At 37.6% G+C, this 23063-nt stretch overlaps 1 protein-coding gene across 5 annotated transcripts in view; it reads right to left on the reverse strand.

The window, feature by feature from the left end:
- C2CD6 (C2 calcium dependent domain containing 6) overlaps window positions 1-23063 on the reverse strand; it is an 80160-nt gene that overhangs the window by 56173 nt on the left and 924 nt on the right. For 2 of the 5 annotated variants that reach the window (XR_012094266.1, XM_073019927.1), the window contains exons 1-2: window positions 16048-22520; window positions 15149-15212 (exon numbers count right to left, since the gene is read on the reverse strand). The exons of 1 other annotated variant lie outside the window; for it this stretch is intronic. The gene's annotated coding sequence lies outside the window, so the exon portion shown is untranslated. Of the gene's footprint in view, window positions 1-475; window positions 1100-15148; window positions 15213-16047; window positions 22521-23063 lie in introns of those variants that run through there. 2 more of the 5 variants (XM_073019931.1, XM_073019928.1) reach the window with 2 other exon arrangements.

Raw genomic sequence — 23063 nt, forward strand, 5'->3', positions numbered from 1 at the left:
CAAAACAACCACAAAACAATGAACAAAATGGCGGTAGTAAGTTCTTACCTATAAATAATTGCTTTGAATGTAAATGGATTAAATTCTCCATTTAAACCACATAGAATGACTTGAATCATTTAAAAACACAAGACCCAATTATATGTTACCTGAGACCCACTTCACCTTTAAGAACACACATAGACTGAAAGTGAAAGGATGTAAAAAGATATTCCATGCAAATGGAAATAAGAGTAGGAGTAACTATAGTTATGCCAAAGAAACCAGACCTTAAGTCACAAACTGTGAAAGAGATAAAGGAGGTCATTATATAATTATAAAAGGGTCAATTCATCAGAGAATATAACAATTGTAAATACATATGCACCCAAAATTAGAATAAATATAAAGCAAATATTTATAGATCTGAAGAAAGAGGCAGACTACAATACAATAGTAGAGGACTTCAGGCTGGTCTGAGTGTAATGGTGCTTACAACTTAATTGATCACAACCAGTTACAGATTCCTTTGTTTCTTCTCCACTCCAGCTGCTTCACTTGACTAGCTTTAAAAAAAAGAAAAAAAAAATAGTAGAGGACTTCAGTAATACCCCACTTTCAACACTGGACAGATAATTCAGACAGAAAATTAAGAAGGAAACAGTAGGCTTGAACTACACTTTAGACCAAATGGAACTAAAAGGCATGTAGAGAACATTCCACCCAACAGCAGCAGCATATACATTCTTTCCCAGAACACATAGAACATTCTCCAGGATAGAGCATATGTCAAGCCATAAAACAAGCCTTAACTAATATATAAGATTGAAATCATATCAACTATGTTTTCTGATGACAATTGTATGAAACCAGAGATGAATTACGAGAGAAATTTTGGAAAATTTACCAATATGTGGAAATTAAACATGTCCCTGAACAATTAATGGATCAAAGAAGAAACTAAAATAGGAAGTTATAAAAATATCCTGACACAAATGAAAATAGACACACAACATACCAGAAATTATAGTATGCAGCAAAAGCAGTTCTTTGAGGAAACTTTATAGCAAAAAATGTCTACATCAAAAAAGAAGAAAAATCTCAAGCAACCTAATGTTACATCTAAAGCAACTATTAATAGAAAAAGAACAAACTAAGTGCACAGTTAGTAGAAGAAATAATAAAGATCAGAGCAGAAACAAGTAAAATTGAGACCAGAAGAAAGTAGAAAAGATCAATGAAACTAAGCATTGGTTTATTGAAAAAAAAAATCAAACTGGCAAACCTCTAACTACATTAAGAAAAAAAAGAGTAGACTCCAAATCAGAAATGAAAGAGGAGACATTACAACTGATATCACAGAACCACAAAGGATTATAAGTCTACTGTGAACAATTAGATATCTATAAATTGGATAACCTAGAAGAAATGAATATATTCCCAGAAACATGCAACCTATCAAAACTGAGTCATGAACTAACAGAAAACCTGAACAGACCAATGATGAGTAAGGATATTGAAACAGTAATAAAAACTCTCCTGTGAAAGAAATGCCAAGACTTGATGGCTTCACTGCTAAATTCTACCAAACATTTCAAGAACTACTTTGAATTATTCTCAAATGCTTCCAAAAAATTAAAACGGAGAAAACACCTTCAAACTCAGTTTGCAAGGACAGTGCTACTCTGATACTTAAGCCAGACAAGGGCACTGCAAAAAGATAAAGTTATGTCAACATCCCTGATAATATAGGTGTAAAAATCCTCAACAAAATATTAGCAAAGTGAATTTAACAGTACATTAAAAGGGTCATTCATGGTGAATAAGTGGGATTTATCTCTGGGATACAAGGATGGTTCAACATAGGTAAGTCAATAAATGTATACACATTAACAGAATTAAGGACAAAACCATATGGTCATCTCAATAGATGCAGAAAAAGCATTTGAAAAAATTCAACACACTTTCATGACAGACTCAGAGCTAACATTATACTCAACAGCGAAATTAAAAGCTTTTCCTCTAAGATCGGGCACAAGACAAGGACATCTACTCTTCCCACTTCTCTCCAATGTACTATACTAGAAGTCCTAGCTAGAGTGATTAGGTAAGGGGAAGATAAACAAATCCAAATTGGAAAGGAATAAGTTAAAGTGTCTGTTTTCAGACATGATCTTATATTTTAAGAAATTCCTAAGAATGTCACAAAAAACTGTTATAATTAATAAGTAAATTCAGTAAAGTTGCAAGAAATAAAATAACATACAAAAATCAGTTGCATTCCTATACACTAACAAGGAACTCTCTAAAAAAAAAAAAATGAAGAAAACAATTCTATTTATAATATCTACAAAAATGTTTAGAAATTTATTTAACCAAGAATGTAAAGGATCTGTATGCCAAAAACTATAAAACATTGATGAAAGAAATTGAAGAAGACTCAAATGGAAAGATATCTGTGTTCATGAATTCAAAGAACTAATATTGCTTAAATGTACATCCTACCCAAAGCAATCTACAGATTCAAGGCATTGCAATCAAAATTCCAATGATATTTTTCACAGAAATAGAAAAAAACACACCTAAAATTCATATGGAAGCATAAGTGACCCGAAATAGCCAAAACAATCCTGAGCAAATAAAAGAAAACTAGAGGCTACCAGATTTCAATATCTACTGCAAAGCCATAGTAATCAAAACAGCATGGTACTGGCATAAAAACAGACAAAAAAAAAACAATGGATACAATAGAGCACCCAGAAGTAAATTCATGCATTGACAATCAATTGATATTCAACAAAGGTACCAAGAACATACAATGGGGAAAGGGCAGTCCCTTCAATAAATGGTGATGGGAAAACTGGGTATCCACATGTGGAAGAATGAAACTGGACCCTTATCTTACTCCATATACAAAAATTAACTCAAAATGGACTAAAGACTTAAATGTAAGACCAGAAATTCTAAAACTACACTGGTATGGGCAATAATTTTTTGGATATAACCCCAAAAGTACAGGCAATGAACTAAAATAGACAAACGGGATTACATCAAACTAAAAAGCTTCTGTACAGCAAAAGAAACAATCAACAGAGCAGAGACAATCTACAAAATGGAAAACAAATTATTATTAAACCTTATGTATGATAAAGGTTAGTATCCAAAATACATGAGGAACTCAATAACAAGAAAACAACTGAAGTTTAAAATGGACTTAAAATAGACATTTCTTGGCTGGGCGCGGTGACTCACGCCTGTAATCCCAGCTCTTTGGGAGGCCAAGGTGGGTGGATCACAAGGTCAGGAGTTCAAGACCAACCTGGCCAAGATGGTGAAACCCATCTCTACTAAAACTACAAAAAAAAAAAAATAGCCTGTGGTAGGCAGTTGTAATCCCAGCTGCTCGGGAGGCTGAGGCAGGAGAATCACTTGAACCCAGGCAGCAAGTGAGTCAAGATCATGCCACAACATTCCAGTCTGGGTGACAGAATGAGACTTCGTTTCAAAAAAAAAAAAAGACATTTCTCAAAGAAGACATACAAATGTCCAACAGGTATATGAAAAGGTGCTCAACCACACTAATCATCAGGGAAATGCAAATTAAAACCATAATGAGATACACCTCACACCAGTTAGAATGGCTATTATTATTAAAAAGATTAGATAACAAATGTTGCCAAGGATATAGAGCAAGGAAATCTTGCTACACTATTGGTGGGAATATAAATTAGCACAGCCATTATGAAAAAAAACATAGAGGTTCCTCAAAAAACTAAAAGTAGAGCTACCATATGATCCAACAATCCCACTACTGGGTATATACCACAAGGAAATAAAATGTTGAAGGAATATGCACTCCATGTTTATTTCAGCATTATTCACAATAGCCAAGATATGGAATCAATCTAAGCGTCCATCAATGGGTGAACAAATAAAGAAAATATGGTATATATACCCAATACTATTCAACCTTTAAAAAGGAGGAAATTCTGTCATTTGCAACAATATGGATAAATCTGGAGAAAAGTATGTTAAGTGAAATAAGCCAAGAATAGAAAAACAAATATTGCATGATCTCATTTATAAGTGGAAATCTATAAATGGTGAACAGATAGATGCAAAGAGTAGAATGTTGGTTGTTACCAGGGGCTGGAGGGTAGGGGAATTGGGGAGGTGTTGGTCAAAGTATACAAAATTTCAGAGAGATAGGAAAAATAAGTTTGAGAGATCTACTGTACAACATGGGGATTATAACCAATAGCAATGTATTGTATACTAGAAAATTCCTAAAAGAGTAGAGTTTAAGTGTTCTCACCACAAAAAAAAAAAAAAAAAAAAAAAATCATATGTGAGGTAATAGCGTATGTTACTTAGCTTGATTTAGCCATTCCACACTGTATACTTTTTTTTTTTGAGATGGAGTCTCACTCTGTCTCCCAGGTTGGAGTACAATGGCGTGATCTCAGCTCACTGCAACCTCTGCCCCCCAGGTTCAAGTGATTCTCCTGCCTCAGCCTCCTGAGTAGCTGGGACTACAGGTGTGTGTCACCATGCCCAGCTAATTTTTTGTATTTTTAGTAGAGACAGAGTTTCACTGTCTTAGCTGGGATGGTCTCGATCTCCTGACCCCATGATCTGCCTGCCTCAGCCTCCCAAAAGTGCTGGGATTACAGGCGTGAGCCATCGCACCCAGCTGTGTATATATTTCAAAGCATCATGTTGTACACCATAAATGTATACAATAGTCAAGTTAAAAAAAATTTTTTAAAGGAATGAAGTATTTATACCTGCTACAACATGATGAACCTTAAAAACACTATGCTAAGTAAAAGAAGTCAGACACAAAGGTCACATATTGTATAATTTATTTAACACGAAATATTCAGAATAAGTAAATCCATAGAGACACATGCAAAATGGTAATTCTAATGGCTTGGGGGATGAGGGAATGGATAACAACTGTTTAATGGGTAGAGGGTTTTCTTTTGGGGTGATAAAAATATTTGGGAATTAGTTAGAAGTGGTATTTGCAAAACACTGTGAATATATTAAATGCCACTAAATTTTACACTTTCATTAGTTAATTTTATGTTATGTGAATTTTACCTCAAAAAGTTGGAGGAAGGGTGGGAGGAAGGGCAGGCAGAGTTTTCATTTCTAGTAATGGAAGAATAGCTTGTATTAGACCTACTCTCTCAAGGACCGCAACTATGAACTCTTGGAAAATATAAAAACAACTATTTGGCACTTCCAAGCTTATTCTTAAGACACAGAAAGTTGAAAATACCACAGCTCCCACCCTAACAATAAAATATTGGGCAATTTACAAAATTGCAATACCTTTGAATCCATCAGAGAGCTGTCTTTACAGCGCAACCAATTAACTTGAAATCTAAGAAAGTACAAGCACTTCCAAGGATAGATGGGATATATGCACTGACTCATCCAACTAGAGTACAGGAAGAAGACAGGCTCACCAAACGTGCAACTAAGAAGAATTCAAGGCCAGGCGCAGTGGCTTAAACTGTAACCCCAGCACTTTGGGAGGCTGAGGCGGGCAGACTGCCTGAGGTCAGGAGTTTGAGACCAACCTGGCCAATACAGTGAAACCCCGTCTCTACTAAAAATACAAAAATTAGCTGTGCATGGTGGTGGGCTGTAACTCCAGCTACTTGGGAGGCTGAGGCTGGAGAATGGCTTGAACCAGGGAGGCGGAGGTTGCAGTGAGCCGAGATCACACCATTGCACTCCAGCCTGGGTGACAGCCAGACTCAAATAAAAAAAACAAAAAATCAGATAAATTTTGTAAAGAATTGTTAAAGGCTGAGGGTAGGCTAATGTTAGAATATGAAAACCCCTGTAGCCGCAAACACAAGAGTATTTTGTGCTGACTCACAGACCTTCTCCACAGCCTTCCACCGGTTGTTACGATAAATATTGGAAACCAGGTAGGATGCCAAGGAAAGTCTCCATCAGAGTGCAGACAGAGGAGCAGAGCACCTACTTGCCACAGGAAGAATGGGAAACCCCACCCGCGTCATTCTCTAGGAAGCTAAAGCTGAAGTTGATAGTGGAAACGCTTTTGTACCCAATGCATACATGAAGACCTACCCCTGGGGAAAAGGCAGGAAACCATTCTGCTTCCAGATCATTACATGTCTCCTATAATAAGAGAGAGGCAGAAATATTGCTCATTTCTTAGACACTAAAAGACAGAGCTTACCCAAGACAGAGGCACAACTAGGACAAAAGAGAACCTGTGCCTCCCAGTACCAGGCTTTAAAAACCAATAATAAGCAATAGCAGTCCTGTACTGAGGAAGAGATGAGAGTGTAGAAAGAAAAGCTCTCTGAGGTTGAGATGCACAGAGAAAGCCAGAAGCTGGAGGAAGAACAGGAATATTTAAAAAATCTCTCCAGCAAATTAGACCCCACTCTAAGCACAAGATAATGCTAGAGGAATATAAAATCAGTGGTGCACTACAGAGAACAATAACAGAGCCCAAACCCAGCTCAACTCCTTACTAAACTAACTTAATTGTCTACATGAGGAAAGAAAAGGCATATCCATTTCCTACTATGAATGCTTTTTACCTTAATCTGTAGTATTCTATATAGGATGTCTGGCTATCAACAAAAATATTATAAGATGCAAGAAAGCAAGAAAAGGAAATCTACTATTAAGAGATAAAGCATTAAAAACAAAAAACAATCTCACATATATGGCAACTGTTGGAATTACCAACAGGCATTTAAAAATAGTTAAGATTAATATATTAAAGGCTTTAATGAAAATGGTGGATGACTAGATGAACAGAAGGTGAATTTTAGAAGAAAATGGAGATACAGAGTGACAAATGAAATAACAGAAATAGACACAGTAACTGACATGAAGAATGTCTTTGATGGGCTCAAGAGGCAGACACAGGCAAGGAAATAATCAGTGAACTTGAAGATGTATCAGTAGAAATTACCCAAACTAAAAAACAAAGTGGAAAAAAGTAAAAAAAAAACAAAAAAACCCCACAGAATACAGCACCCAATAACTAATAACTGTGGGACAATATCAAACAACTAAGAGGTATATAATTGGAATCCCAGAAGAGAAAGGAGAGAACAAGGCAAAATATATGTTTGATGGATTAATGGCTGAGAGTTTTCTAAGAAAATAATGAAGGACACCAAACCGTAGATTCAAGAAGTTCAGAGAACCTTAAGCAGAAAAAATATCCTGCATACACACCCATCAAACATACACACACATGCACACACACCTAGATATATATTATTTAAATTGTGGAAAACCAAACATAAATAGAAAAAAACCTTGAAGACAGTCAGAAACAAAAGACACATTACATACAAAGGAAACAAGAACTGCAGCAGATTTCTTGTTTAAAACTATGCAAGCCAGGCAATATGGCAGTGACATCTTTAAACAAAACAAAAATACCTCAACACAGAATTCTATGTAAGAGAAAACATCCTTTAAAAATGAAGGAGAAATAAAGTGCTTTTCGGACAAACAAAACCTAGGAGACCCACACTACATGAAATGAACCTCTTTTAACCAGAATAAATATCCTGCATAAAAGAAGTTCTTCAGCCAGAGTAAATGTGATTATAGCCAGAAATTATATATATGAAAAGAACTTAATATCTCCAAAATGATTAATGTGAAGATAAATATAAAGACATTATTGTTATTTTTAGTTACTCTAAAAGGTAACTGAGAGTCTAAAGCAAAAAGATAACTTAGTCCCCAAAGGAGACACGTATTATAATTTTTAGTATATGTAAAAGCAAATGTTATGACAATAACACAAAAAATTAAGGGAGGAATTGGGAGTATACTGTTATAAGGTTCTTATGCTATTGTTAGAAGGTAAAGGGTGATTGATTAAATATGTATATTTGTAAAACCTAGACCAATCTCAGGAACTTCAAGATGGCTGACTAGAGACTTCTAGTACATTCACATCCTTCAAAAAGAGGAACCAAAACAGTGAGTAGATAATCACGCTTTGACTAGATCATCTAAGACAGAACACTGGAATTCAACAGAGAAGTTACAGGAAACACCTAAAGCAAGGAAGGAGAGGGAAGCAACGCAGCCAGCTCAGCCAGGATTGGCTGGGACCTGGAAAGGTTCCCCAATGTGTGGAAAGGGGAAGTGAGAGATCCCCACTCCCACCATGGAGTCCTGCAATCCTAGTCAAGGAAGAGCCCTTTGACCCTCACAGGCCCTGAGACTAACAGGAGAAGCTGCCTGGAGAATGCACAACGGCATTGCCCCATAGAGGGAGCTCACACTGGGTCCCACACATCCTAAGTTGCTATGGCAAGGTGCTATTTTGAGAGCCCAGCCCCTACTAGACTGCCCTGAGGCCCAACAGCCCATACATCTTCACATCCCTGGAGCCCCATTGACATCTCTCATCCACAGCCAACACTGTGGCTTTCTGCTGCTACTAGGGCCAAAGCATGAGCCACTGGCAGTGATCCCACTGCTCTTAGCAGCACAGCCACCACACATTTTTACATGCACCAAGAACAGACTCCTGCAGCTTCTATGGCTGCAGGCTGTTGCTGCTGAGACCGATACACCTGTGTCTGTTGCCACTAAAAGCCACCCCACCCTCCCAAGCAGCAGGGCTGCAGCACAAGGATCTAGAAAAGCAAGAACAACCTGAAATTAGTAGAATAAAACAAACAATAAAGATCAGAGAAAAAAATAAATGAAATTGAGGCTTTAAAAATACAGAAAGTCTACAAAACAAAAAGTTGGCTTTTTGAAAGGACAAACAAAGGCAACAAACCTTTAGTGAGACTAAGAAAAAGAGAAGACCCTAAATAAATAAAACTAGAAATGAAAGCGAAGCCATAACAATTGAGACCTCAGAAAAACAAAGAATCATTAGACACTGTTATGAACAACTATACACCAACAAATTGAAAAACCTAGAAGAAATGGATAACTTCTTGGACACGTACAATCTACCAAGATTGAAACATGAAAAAAATGGAAAACCTCAATAAACCAACAGTAAGTAACAAGATTGAAGCTGTAATAAGTCTCCCAACAAAGGAAAGTCCAGGAATTGATGGCTTCACTGCTGAATTCCAAACATTTCAAGAAGAACTAGTAATAATTCTACTCAAACTCTTCAAAAATATTGAAGAGTGGAGAATACTTCCAAACTCATTCTATGTGACTAGCATTATCCTGATATCAAAATCAGACAAGAACACAATGAAAAAAGAAAACTACAGGCCAATATCACTGATGAACATAGATAAAAAAGTTTCAACAAGATACTAGCGAACTGAATTCGACAACACTTTAAAAAGATCATTCATCATGATCAAATGGGATTCATCCTAGGGATACAAGGATGATTCAACATATACAAATCAATAAATGTGATACATGACATTAATGGAATCAAGAATAAAAATCATATGACTTCAATAGATGCTATAAAAGCATTCAATAAAATCTACCATCCTATTATGATAAAAAATCCCTGACAAACTAGATATAGAAAGAACATACCTCAAAATAATAGAGGCATACATGACAAACGCACAGCTAGCATCATTCTGATGGCAGAAAAATTGAAAGCCTTTCCTCTAAGATCTGAAACAAGACAGGATGCTCACTTTTATGACTTTTCTTCAACATAATACTGTAAGTCCTGGCCAGAGCAATTAGGTAAGAGGAAGAAATAAAGGGCATTCAAATTGGAAAGGAAGAAGTCAAATTTGCCTTGTTTGCAAACATGATCTTATATGTGGAAAAGCATAAAAGCTCCACCAAAAAACTGTTAGAACTGATAAATTCAGTAAAGTTGCAGGATATAAAATCAACATACAAAAATCAGTAGCATTTATTTATGCCAACAGCAAAACATCTGAAAAATAAATCAAGGAAGTAATCCCACTTACAATAGCTACAAAGAATATAAAATACCTTCAATTAATCAACGAAGTGAAAGATCTGTACGAGGAAAACTATAAAACATGGATGAAAGAAATTGAAGAGGACACAAAAAATGGAAAAATATTCCATGCTCACAGATTGGAAGAATGTTTTTAAAATGACAGTTCTACCCAAAGCAACTTACAGATTCAATGCAATTCCTATAAAAATGACATTCTCCACAGAAATAAAAAAAACAAACCTAACATTTATACAGAACCACAAAAGATCCCAACTAGCCAAAGCAACCCTGAGACAAAAGGACAAAGTGGGAGGCATTATATTACCTGATTTTAAAAATCATACAAAACTATAGTAACCAAATCAGCTTGGTGTTGGCGTAAAAACAAACAGACCAATGGAACAGAATAGACAACCCAGATACAAAGTCATGCATTTACAGTCAACTCATTTCAACAGAGGTATCAAGAACACACAATGGAGAAAGGACATCTTTTTAGTAAATTGTGCTGGGAAAACCGGATAACTATATGTAGAGTAATGAAATTAGATATTAGTCTCTCACCATATACAAAAATCCAATCAAAATAAAGACTAAAATCCAAGACCTAAAACTATGACACTACTAGAAGAAAACATTAAGGAAACACCCCAAGACATTGGTGTAGGCAAAGATTTTTTGTGCAAGACCTCAAAAGCACAGGCAACTAAAGCATAACTAGACAAATAAAATTCTATAAAGCTAAAAACCTTCTGCACAGCAAAGGAAACAATGAAGTGAAGAGACAGCTCAAGAATAGAATATCTGCAAACTATTCATTTGACAAAGGATTAATAACCAGAATATATAAGGAGTTCAAACAACTCAACAGCAGATGAACAAATCATCAAATTTAAAAATGGACAAATGACCTGAATAAACAAGCAAAAAAAGAAGACATACAAATGGTCAATCAGTATGTGAAAAAATGCTCAATATCACTAATCAGAGAAATGCAAATCAAAACCACAATGAGACATCATCTCACCTCCGTTAAAATGGCTTTTATAAAAAAGACAGCCAATAGCAGATGCCAGAGAAGATGTGGATAAAGGCCAACCCTCATACACTGTTGGTGGTAATGTAAATTAGTACAGCCACTATGGCAAGCTGCATGGAGGTTTCTCAAAAAACCAAAAACAGAACTACTATATGATCCAGCATCTACTACTGGGCATATATCCCGAATAAATCAATATATCAAAGAGCTATTTGCACTCCCATGTTTATTATAGCACTAATCACAATAGCCAAAATATGGAATCAAGCTAAGTGCCCATTAGTGGATGAATAGATAAAGAAAATATAGTATACATCTGACAAAGGTCTAGTACCCAGAATCTACAAGGAACTTAAGTTTACAAGAAAAAACACCCCATCAAAAAATGGGCAAAGAATATGAACGAAAGAAGATATTTATGTGGTCAAAAAACATGAAAAAAAGTTGAACATCACTGATCATTAGAGAAATGCAAATCAAAACCACAATGAGATAGATACCATCTCATGCCAGTCAGAATGGCAATTATTAAAAAGTCAAGAAACAATAGATGCTAGTGAGGCTGTGAAGAAATAGGAACACTTTTACACTGTTGGTGAGAATGTAAATTAGTTCCACCATTGTGGAACACAGTGCAGCCATTCCTCAAAGATCTAGAACCAGAAACATGATTTGACCTAGCAGTCCCATTACTGAGTATACACCCAAAGGAATATATGTCATTCTACTATAAAGACACATGCACATGTATGTTTATTGCAGCACTATTTACAATAGCAAAGACATGAAACCAACCAAAATGCCCATCAATGATAGACTGGATAAATTAAATGTGGTACATATATACCACAGAATAGTATGCAGCCATAAAAAGGAATGTGATCATGTCCTTTGCAGGGACATGGATGAAGCTGGAAGCCATCATCCTCAGCAAACTAACACAAGAAGAGAAAACCAAACGCCGCATGTTCTCACTTGTAAGTGGGAGTCGAACAATGAGAACACATGGACACAGGGAGGAGAACAACACACACCAGGGCCTGTTGAGGGGTGGGGGCTAAGGGGAGGGAACATAGATGACAGGTTACTAGGTGCAGCAAATCGCCATGGTACACGTGGATACCTATGTAACAAACCTGCATGTTCTGCACATGTATCCCGGAACTTAAAGTAAAATTTAAAAAAAGAAAATGTGGTATTTATACCCAATGGAATACTTTTCAGTCATAAGAATGAAATCCTGTAATTTGCAGCAACATGAATGGAACTGGAGGTTATTACATTAAGTGAAATAAGTCAAGCACAGAAAGACAAATATTGCATATTCTCACTTATGTGGGAACTAAAAAAGTGGGTTTCCTGAAGACAGACTAATGGTTACTAGAGATGCAAGAGTGGCAAGGAGGATTAAGAGAGGTTGACTAATGGGTACAAATACAAAGTTTAATAGAAGAAATAAGACATTATTTGATAGATCAGTAGGATGACTATAGTTTACAGTAACTTGTTGTATATTTCAAAATAGCCTGAATCTGTCTCCCAGGTTCAAGTAATTCTTCTTCCTCAACCTCTTGAGTAGCTGGGATTACAGGCATGTGCCACCACTCCCGGCTAATTGTTGTATCTTTTTTAGTAGAGATGGGGGTTTTGCCATATTGGCCAGGCTTGTCTCGAACTCCTAACCTCAAGCAATCTGCCCACCTCGGCCTCCCAAAGTGCTGGGATTACAGCATGAGTCACCGTGCCTGGCCCACTTTTTCTTCTTTATTTTTTTAATTTTAGTTTTTAAATTGATATATAATACATATACATATTTTGGGGGGCACTCATGATAATTAGTGCATTCATATAATTATCATGATTCAAGCCTCTCTTGCAGTGAGCCGAGATTGTGCCACTGCACTCCAGCCTGGGTGACAGAGTGAGACTCTGTCTCAAAAAAAAAAAAAAAAAAAAAAAAATGGACTTCAAAAGGTGCTATCAGAGGTAAAAAGATATTTTATTGTAATAAAAAGATTAATCACAAGATACAATAACCATCAATGTATATGTGCCTAATAAAAGCTTCAAAAAATCAAGAGAAAAAACAAAACAAAACAAAAGAGCTTCAAAATGTATTAAGTAAAATCTGAGCTCTAAAGAGAGAAACAGACAAATCCACAATCATAACTGGAAATTTTAACATCATTCAGTAATTTATGAAATAACCAGACACAAAAATCAGTAAGACTATAAAAGATCTGAAGGACCCTATCAACTACCTTGATCTAATACGTATTTAGAGAACACTACAAAGACAGCAGAATGCACGTTCTTTCAAATGCATGTGCAACATTCAGCAGGATAGACTGCAAATAAGTCTCAATAATGGTTTAAAAACTAAAATCTTTAAAAGTATGTTCTTTAACCATAAAGAAATTAAACTAGATATCAGTAACAGTAAGATATCCAGAAAGTCCCAAATATTTGGAAAGTAAACAATATACTTCAAAATAATCAAATGGTCAAAGAAGAAATTACAAAGTAAGTTAGAAAATATCTCAAAGCTATAATGAAAATACAAGATACAAAAATGTGAGGGATTCATTCAAAGTCATGCTTAGATTAAGGAAATTTATAGCCTTTTTATCTGTCTTATTTAAAAATAATGGTTTAAAATTGATTTTTCAAGCTTAAGAATTTAGAAAAAGAAGAGTAAATTAAATAAAAAGGAGGTAGAAGGAAGAAAATAATAAAAAGCAGAAATCGATGCAACAGAAAACAGGAAACAACAGTGAAGATTAACAAAGCCAAATGTTGCTTCACTGAACAGATTAATAAAATGGATATACTCCTAATAAGACCAATCAAGAAAAAAAGAGAGATAACACAAGTTACCAATACCAAAAATAGAAGAGGTTATAACACTACAGATCCTACAAACTTTTAATTATTAATTCAAGCAATAACAGGTGAAATTATCCAGCACAAGTTCCTGGAAATAAGCAACTTATCAAAATTGATACAAGAAATAGAAAATCTGAACTGCCCTATATTGATTAAAGAAATGGAATTCATAATTTAAAAAATCAATTCATAAAGAAAGCTGCGTCAAACATATAAAGCGTATAAGAAAAAACCTAACAAAATATGGATAAAACCTATATGGAGAAAATTATAAAAAATAGTTGAACATTAAAGAAGGCCTAAATAAATAAATATACATTATGTCTTAGTAGGTGTATATGTATGATATCTAATCTTTTTTTAAAAAGGTTCTCTAATTTTATTACATTGTAGTTAGAAAATTATTTAATATTTAATGCCTTAAAATATTTATTGAGACTAGCTTTTTGACCTGGCAGGTGGTCCATGTTTGTAATTTGCCATGGGTGCTGACCTATATCCTTTAATTGCACCTTCTTTACTGGTTGGAAGCAGTTTTCATTGTATATCTGCCATGCCGTTTATTAATTATGCTGAAATGTTTATGTCTTACTAATTTTTTTTTGCCTGTTAGCTCTAGTTAACGTAAATAGTAATTTGAAAAAGAACCAGATTAAATTATCTCATTTTCATTGTGAACTTGTCAACTTTGTAATGCTGTTATTTTTAGCTGTATTTTGAAACTGTTAATATGTTAATAGTTGCTTAATGGTTCATAGCGGTTGTATGTATTTGGTAAATTGTTTTTGTTTTAAATAATTATATAGTAACCTTCTATTCTCCAAATAATTGTTATCATTTTTAAAACAAATATTAATCTTTAATCAATAGGGATACACCAGCATTCTTTTGGCTAGTATTTGTCCAGTTCACTTTTTCTTTTCAATTTCATCCTTTCTGTGCCCTTAGGTTTTAAATGTGTCTCTGGTAAACAGCATATGAAATCTGAAAATATTTTAACTAAAATGTTGAGTTCATTTATAGTTTTATTGTGATAATTCACACATTTGGATTTATGTCTACCATTTTATTTTGTTATTCCCATTAAAATGCTTTTTCTCTAGGCTCATTCCTGAATTCTATGAGAATGAATGAGTTTTTAAATGTTGTTTTCTCTCTTTCTAATTTTAGAAGACAATATGCCTTTTTTTATTAATAATTTTCCTTAAATTTTAACATGTATTCTTGATATTTTTCCTTATGAATGGTCATTTAGATGAGTGCTAAATTGTAGTTTTTAGTTATTTTCTCTTAACACTTACTATTTCTTTGTCCTCTGTCCTCTGTTGCTGCTTTTCACAGTTTCATTTACTTGGGAGGCAGACCCTGAGATGGAAATGTATGTATAAAACACTTATTAGATAGCACTATGGAGATCAACATCTGTGGAAGGGAGGAGAAAGAAACAGGATTGGACAGAAGGAGAAGTGGAGCTGCAATGTAGACCCAGTGATGGCCTCAGGAGACTCTGCAGGGAGTGCTGGAGCTGAGATGGCTCTTAAGAGTTCTCTCAATTTGAGGCAATGAGATTGAGCTTTTCAGCACTGGATTGATCAGTCATTGGATGTTGGCTGTTCCTGTAAGAAGGCATGACCTTGGGAAAAGCAGTTTTATTCAGCTGAAACAGTTCCTAAACAGGGCTGAAAGGTGAGTGCCTTCTTCCAGCAGCATACCAGCAGCTTGAGAGTAAGTCCTACAATCCTGAAGAAGGACCTGGATGGCAAATCCTGACATTTACAAAGCCCATCCCTTGTGCTACTGAAATTCACTTCCTTCACAGGGGTTCTGGAAGCAGACCTTCCAGGATTCCAGTGGACCTCTCTTCCTAGGAGAAATCCAGATTAGTGGGAAAAACTGTCTCTCACCACTGCAGCTGGCCTCAGAGTCACAACTGAGTCAATCTTCTTCCTCTCCGCTATTCATTCTAGATTCCTCTAGCCTTCTACTAGCACCTCTCCTGATTAGGTGACTAACTCCATCACCATGACTCATTCCCTGAGGGGTCTGAGCCCCTGGTCACTGCCCTTCTCAAGCTGAGGTAGCTGTCTTGCCCAGTTATCATCAAAATTGGGCAAAGAATTCCCAAGGAGGCACCAAAGTGGATCTCCTACATGCCCCACATATTCCTCCATACTCCCACATTTTGTACCAGCAGTCCTACCTCTTCTAGGTGATCAGGGTCAATCACTCCTGACAAGATGGTAACTCCTCTTCTTGCTTGCTGGTGCCTTGGCACAAGAAATAGAATTACCATAGTGGTGGTCATAGTTTATAGTTAAATGGAACTCTTCTTGTGAACCCTGATGAAAATATCCCCCATTTGGGAACCCACAGAGCCAAGAATTGTGGCACAAGAAGTACAAATTCCCCAAGTGGTAAGGTTGCCAGATAAAATACAGGATACCCAATTAAATTTTAATTTCAGATAAATAACCATCTTTTAAAAGTATAAATATGTTCCAAATATTGCATGGGACATATTTAAAAATTTGTTTACCTGAAATTCAAATTTAACTGAGTTTCCTACATTTTTATTTGTTAAATTTATGTCCACCCTACTAGGTACATCACTGGAAATGATGCTAAAGAGGGCTCCTTGGTTCTCAGATGCTGAGCTAACACTTCTGTTGTCCCTTTACAAGGTGATTTCATCACTCTTTTGGGAATAATAGAACCAGTCAATAATCATGGGTCCTTCCTGTACTATCTCTAGTATAAAGTGAGTCTCTTGCTTTGATGCGATATTGTATGATATTCTGAGCTACTGATCATACTCTGTAAGCCCTCAAATAGTGGTGCTGGTTGTCACTGAAGGCAGGAAAGGGAAATTCATTCCTAGAGTATTTACTCATGTCAAAATGAATTATTGCCACTTTCAAGGGGTAAAGTTTCCAAAGTAGTAAACTTGACATTAAGTGACAGGCTGGTCTCAAGAGATACTACTGTTTGCCGATTGGACATTGGGCAGTGTCAATAGTTAAATCAGCCTTGGTAAGTGGGAGCATGTTGAGCTCTTGCATAGACTATACTAGCTACCATGGCTGCCACTTTATTAGTGCATCTAGGGTGCCAGCTTTGGGGTATCTGATGACAGAGGATGACTGCCATCAGCTTGTTGTAATTCCGTCTACTTGACTGTTCAGCTTCTCTCCTGATGGATGTTCTCTGATGGATACTACCATGTGATACAAAGGCCTTCAGTCTTTGTGCCTACTCCTGTTTGTCCCATCTACCCTAGGCTTCCCTGACTCTCACCTTCTAGTGTTTTTCCTTCCAGACCCCTGATTAGTTGGCCAAGACATGTGTCACTGCTCATGAGTGTTTGTATAGTCAAATCTCACTAAATTCATGATAGGGATTTCCTCTGGGGAGAAGAATGGTGAGTGGGATTAGAGGTTAGAGGTTAAGAAAACTTCAATTTTATTTACAAAGTTTTACTTTTATTTAAAAACAGACTTGTAGAAAAAAATGACAAAATGGCAATGATGATAGTAAATGTATCATTTTATCTCTGGACTTCACTGGACAAAAAGACCCAAGAATGGGGATTTCCCCCTCTCATGGTCATTGTCATCAAGGCAGTTGGGATGAATGAAAAAAAGTACACACCTAGGAGACTGAGAATGCCTTTTGGCTTTGTACAAAATATGTTACCTTTGGAAAATTAATTTATACCTCTGGCTATCACTTTCCTTGTCCATAAAACATAGTTACCAAGGCTCTATCAGACCCAGTATTAGATAAATACTTATATGGATTTCTATGTACTGTGCTTCTATGGGAATGCCTGGCTGTATATTAGGGCTATAAAGTTTTTCTTGGATATGGTATCTATGATTTTAAAGAGCTATGGGACTACACTGATGAATGACTGGATAAAGAAACTGGTATATAATGGAATATTCAGCTCTAAAAGAGAATGTGATCTTGCTATTTTCCACAACATGGATGAGTTTGGAGGGCATTATGTTAATGTAAATAAGCCAGACAAAGAAAGAAAAATATTGCATGATATAATGAAATCTGATATGTGGAATATAAAAAATAAAGAAATTCATACATACAGAGAAACAAAGCAGTGGTGACCAGGGGTGTGGGATGGAGGGGGCAAGGAAAGGAAGAGATGTGGGTCAGAGGATACAAAGTAATAGAGGGGAGTGGCCAAGATGGCCAGCTAGAAGCAGCTAATGTGCGTGGCTCTCACGGAGAGGAACAGAAGGGGTGAGTAAGTACAACACCTTCAGATGAAACATCCAGGTACTTGGATTGGGACTAATGAAGGAAACAACTTGACCCATAAAGGATGAAAAAAACCAAGACAGGACAACTGCCCACCTGGGAGCAACAGGAGATCTTCCCCCAACCAGGGAAGTGGTGAGTGAATGAGCAACCCTGGAAACCACGCTTCTCCCATGTATCTTTGCAACCCCTGGGTCAGGAAATCTCTTTGCGGACCACTCCACCAGGGCCTTCAGTCTTCAGTCTGACAGAGCTGTGTAGAGTCTCAGCAGAGCAGCCACTCAGGCATGTGTGGAGACCCTGGAGCCTTAGATACTCAGGCTTTCCAGCAAAAGTAGCTGCAACTCCGGCAAAGTGGGAGGTTATATTCCTGTACATACCCCTAGGAAAGGGACTGAATCCAGGGGCCTGAGAAGCAATGGCTCACACACTCCACTTCCACAGCATCTCACAAGACAAGACCCACTGGCTTGAAATTCTAGCCAGCTACTAGTTGCGGTATTGCACCTCCCTAAGAAAGAGCTCCGAAGGGAAGGGGTGGACCACTACCTTTGCCGTTTGGGTCACTTAGCCATTCCAGCCTTTGGGCTTCAGAGTGTGTGAGGCGACCAGGGGCTGAAGTGGACCCCCAGCAGAGCACAGCTGCTCTACCAACACGTGGCCAGACTGCTTTTTCAAGTGGGTCCTGATCCTGTTCCTCCTCACCAGGTGGGAACTCCCAACTGGGGTCTCCAGCCACTTCCTACAGGTGCCTTTGGGCCAGCAACAGGTCCATACCTCCCTGGGACAATACTGCCAGAAAGGAGGACAGGCTGCCATTTTTGCTCTCTCGCAGCCTTCACTGGTGACACCTCCAGGTTCTGAAAAATCTGAGGTGACTAGGGACCTCAAGCATACTGCAGCAGCCCTGTGGAAAAGTGGCCATACTATAATGTGGGTGGCCGTTCCCATATCTCCTCACTGAGCAGGTCCCCCACACCTGGGTCTCCAGCCACCTACCACCAGAGTTAGTGAGCCATTACCTGCTCAGAAACTTCCTAGAGCCTTCAGGGGCAACTGAGTCTCTCTGCCACTGCCTCTGCAGTGGAACTGTCCTTGCCACCCTCAGACTAACAAAGGAGCAAAGACCCTAAGTTCCTTATCCAAACCTCCAACAACCTGCAGTCAACCCAAAGAAAGGAGGCCAGTCCATCTCCCACATGTCCTACACACTCCCTATGGCTCATCACCAGACAAGGAACCCCTGGCTTAGGCCCACAGCCTCCATCTTGGGCTGACTGTACTGAGTGATTGCTGACCTGGATCTCTCTGGGGAGGAGACCCTAGGAGTCAAGCAAATGACACTTGGCCACAACCACTACTAAGATCTCTTCCTCTGCTGCCTCTAGCAGGAACATAAACACTGAGATCATCCCAGAGCTGTAGTGGGCAGCTCAGGAGGACCAAGTCATGAACTACATGCTTAACAGGCAGAGGAACCCATACTTTCAGAGCACTGAGAGGGAACACGGCTGCAACTGTGAGGAAATGTAGGGGAGCCACACAACTGAGCAAGAACTGACCAATAAGTGCCAGCTGCTGGATCATATCCCAAAGCTTCAACACCAAAAATAACTCAATAACATACCCCACTCTGAAACCAGACATAAGAAGTCATCTTCAAATAAAGATTGTATATTAGTCTGTTTTCATGCTGCTGATAAAGACATACCCAAGAATGGGAAGAAAAAGAGGTTTAATTGGACTTACAGTTCCACATAGTTGAGGCGGCCTCAGAATCATGGTGAAAGGTGAAGGGCACTTCTTACATGGCGGCAGCAAGAGAAAATGAAGAAAAAGCAAAAGTGGAAATCCCTGATAAACCCATCAGATCTCATGAGATTTATTCAGTATCACAAGAATAGCACAGGAAAGACTGGCCTCCATGATTCAATTACCTTCCCCTTGGTCCCTCCCACAACATGTGGGAATTCTGGGAGACACAATTCAAGTTGAGATTTGGGTAGGGACACAGCCAAATCATATCGGACCATACACAAAGCCTTGGCTCAGTGAAACCATAAAAGAAGTCTATTGACTGTACTCAATCTACACTGTAGTCAAAGAAACACCCACAGGCAGAGATGAGAAAGAACCAATGCAAGAACTCCAGTAACTCAAATGGCCAGAATGTCATATGTCCTCCAAACAACTGCACCTGTTCTCCAACAAGAGTTTTTAAGGAGGCTGACCTGGCTGGAATGACATAAATAGAGTTCAAAATATGGATAGGAGCAAAGATCATCGAGATTCAGGAAGATGGCAAAACCCAATTCAAGGAAAATAAGAATCACAATAAAGTGATACAGGAGCTGAAGGATAAAATAGCTGATATTAAAAAGAACCTAAATGGTCTGACAGAGCTGAATAACACATTACAAGAATTTCACAATGCAATCACAAATATTAACAGCAGAATAAACCAAGGTGAGGAAAGAATTTCAGAACTTGAAGACTGGCTCTCTGAAATAACACTGTCAGGCAAAAATAAAGAAAAAAGAATAAAAAGGAATGAACAAAACCTCTGAGAAGTATGAGATTATATAAAGAAGCCAGATCCACAAATCACTAGCATCCCTGAAAGAGAGGGGAAAAAAGCAAACAACCTAGAAAATACATTTCAGAATATTGTCCATGAAAACTTCCCCAACCTTGCTAGAGAGGCCAACAGTCAAATTCAGGAAATACAGAGAACTCCTGCAAGATTCTACACAAGAAAATCATCCTCAAGACACATAACTGTCAGATTTTCCAAGGTCAAAATGAAAGGAAGGATGTTAAAGAAAGATAGAGAAAAAGATTAAACAAACAAACAAACAAACAAAAGACAAGGAAGGGCATTACTTAATAGTAAAAGGTTCATCCAACAGGAAGACCTAACTACCCTAAATATATATGCCCCCAACACAGGAGCACTCAGATTCATAAAGCAATTTCTTAGAGACCTACAGAGAGACATAGACTCCCAACACAATAATAGCAGGAGACTTCAACATTCCACTGACAGTATTAGACAGATCATTGAGACAGAAAATTAACAAAGATATTCAGACCTAAACTCAGCATTGGACCAAATGGATCTGATAGACCTTTACAGAAGTCTCCACCCAAAAATAACAGAATATACATGTGATGATGAGAAGAATGTATATTCTGTTGTGGGCATTTAGTGCTATGAACTTCCCTCTTAACACCGCCTTAGCTGTGTCCCAGAGATTCTGGTATGTTGTATCTTTGTTCTCACACTATTTTCAAATAACTTCTTGATTTCTGCCTTAATTTCATTGTTCACCCAAAAGTCGTTCAGAAACATGTTGTTTAATTTCCATGTAATTGTATGGTTTTAAGCACTTTTCATTGTGTTGACTTCTATTTTTACTGCACTGTGGTCTGAGAGCATATTTAGCATAATTTTGCTTATTTTATATTTGTTGAGGATTGTTTTATTACAATTATGTGGTTCAATTTTTTGTCTATTATCTTTTTCATTTTGTTCATTATTTCTTTTCATCTTCATTGTTTAATTTGCTGTTGATGTGGCCATCCCCCATGATGTGGGGTCGATGCTGTTGATGTAGGATGGACCCCACCCAAAATTTGGTTCAAATGTTGAGACTGCTGATGCCACAAACATACCAAGAAGGTAAGAAAATATTTATTACTTACTTAATTGAGGTCTCTGGGGAAAGCAGGGCAGGCCTTTCAAGCAGGTTCCAGATGGCTCAAGAGAGCAGCTAAAGGAGACTGGCTTGCAATTTTTATCATGATTAGAAGGTGGAGCTAGGATAAGAGTTACTACATGTGGGACGGGGTTTGTGTGCCAGCAGCAATGAAAACACCTAGGCTTTCTTATCTCCTTTCCCAGATGTGAGACAGAAGAGGAAGGGAGGCTTAAGAGCTGTCAATAATCTTACTTCAAAAAATGGAGTCGGACTACTGCAATTCACCTCTAATGTTTCACTGAAATATGCCATGTTTCAATACATTCAATTGAATTTGAACTTATTTATGTAAGTCATTATGGCACTCTATGAGGCCTGCAAGGAGAATAAAAGTACTGTTGAAAGCCTTATTCAAGAGCTTAGCATTGTGTATTTTGAAATGAGTGCCTCCATCAGGCACTGTATTGTGGCTTTAGTAGGTGAGACATATAGAACCTCAATTTCTATTTGGGTATCTGTGAGGTAAGAGATTCCCAGCATTATTTACCCCAAAGAGGGTAACTTTGGATGAGGAATTTTGGTGCCATTGGCCATACCAGACAACTAGACCATTAGCAATGAATGGTCCAAGAGTATATAAAAATATGCAGATGAGGCCTACTGTTGGCCAGGGCATCCAAGGCTATGATGACTGCTTGAGATTTGGTCAATTGTGCTGACTCTTGGGTCCCATCTTTTATCAAGGACATCCTGATTAAGGGATGAAAAGCAGCAATTCGCCAGCAAGTTCCATCATATGTGATGGAGATGATGTCATCCATAAATGTATGAATTCTCATTGCTGTTCACTGAGTTGACCCCAAGGGTTCCCCAGGTAACCAAAGACTTTGGAAGAAGGATGACCTCCTCTAGCACTGTGGCATCTGGCAAATGGACTGAAGATAGAGGAGGCCACTACTGCCTACAAATGTGATATTCCAGAAGCCTGGGCTTGGTTCTGTTCCATAGCAAGGAGGCTTTAGTAGTTGTGCTGAGCTTGAAGGATGCTACTTAAGGACCAAATAATAATGGGAAGCTGAATATTGAGGGCCACAAACTCAGGACCTATGAGAGACAGTCTTTGTTTCTGGCATGTAGCCAGTGATTGCCACTGTAATGGTAGCTAGCACAGCATAAAGAGGAGCAGTTTGTTTCATCAGAAGCTCATGGTCAACTTATGGCCATCATGAGAAGTCCA

The sequence above is a fragment of the Chlorocebus sabaeus genome, chromosome 10, assembly GCF_047675955.1.
Source record: "Chlorocebus sabaeus isolate Y175 chromosome 10, mChlSab1.0.hap1, whole genome shotgun sequence".
Taxonomy (NCBI): domain Eukaryota; kingdom Metazoa; phylum Chordata; class Mammalia; order Primates; family Cercopithecidae; genus Chlorocebus; species Chlorocebus sabaeus.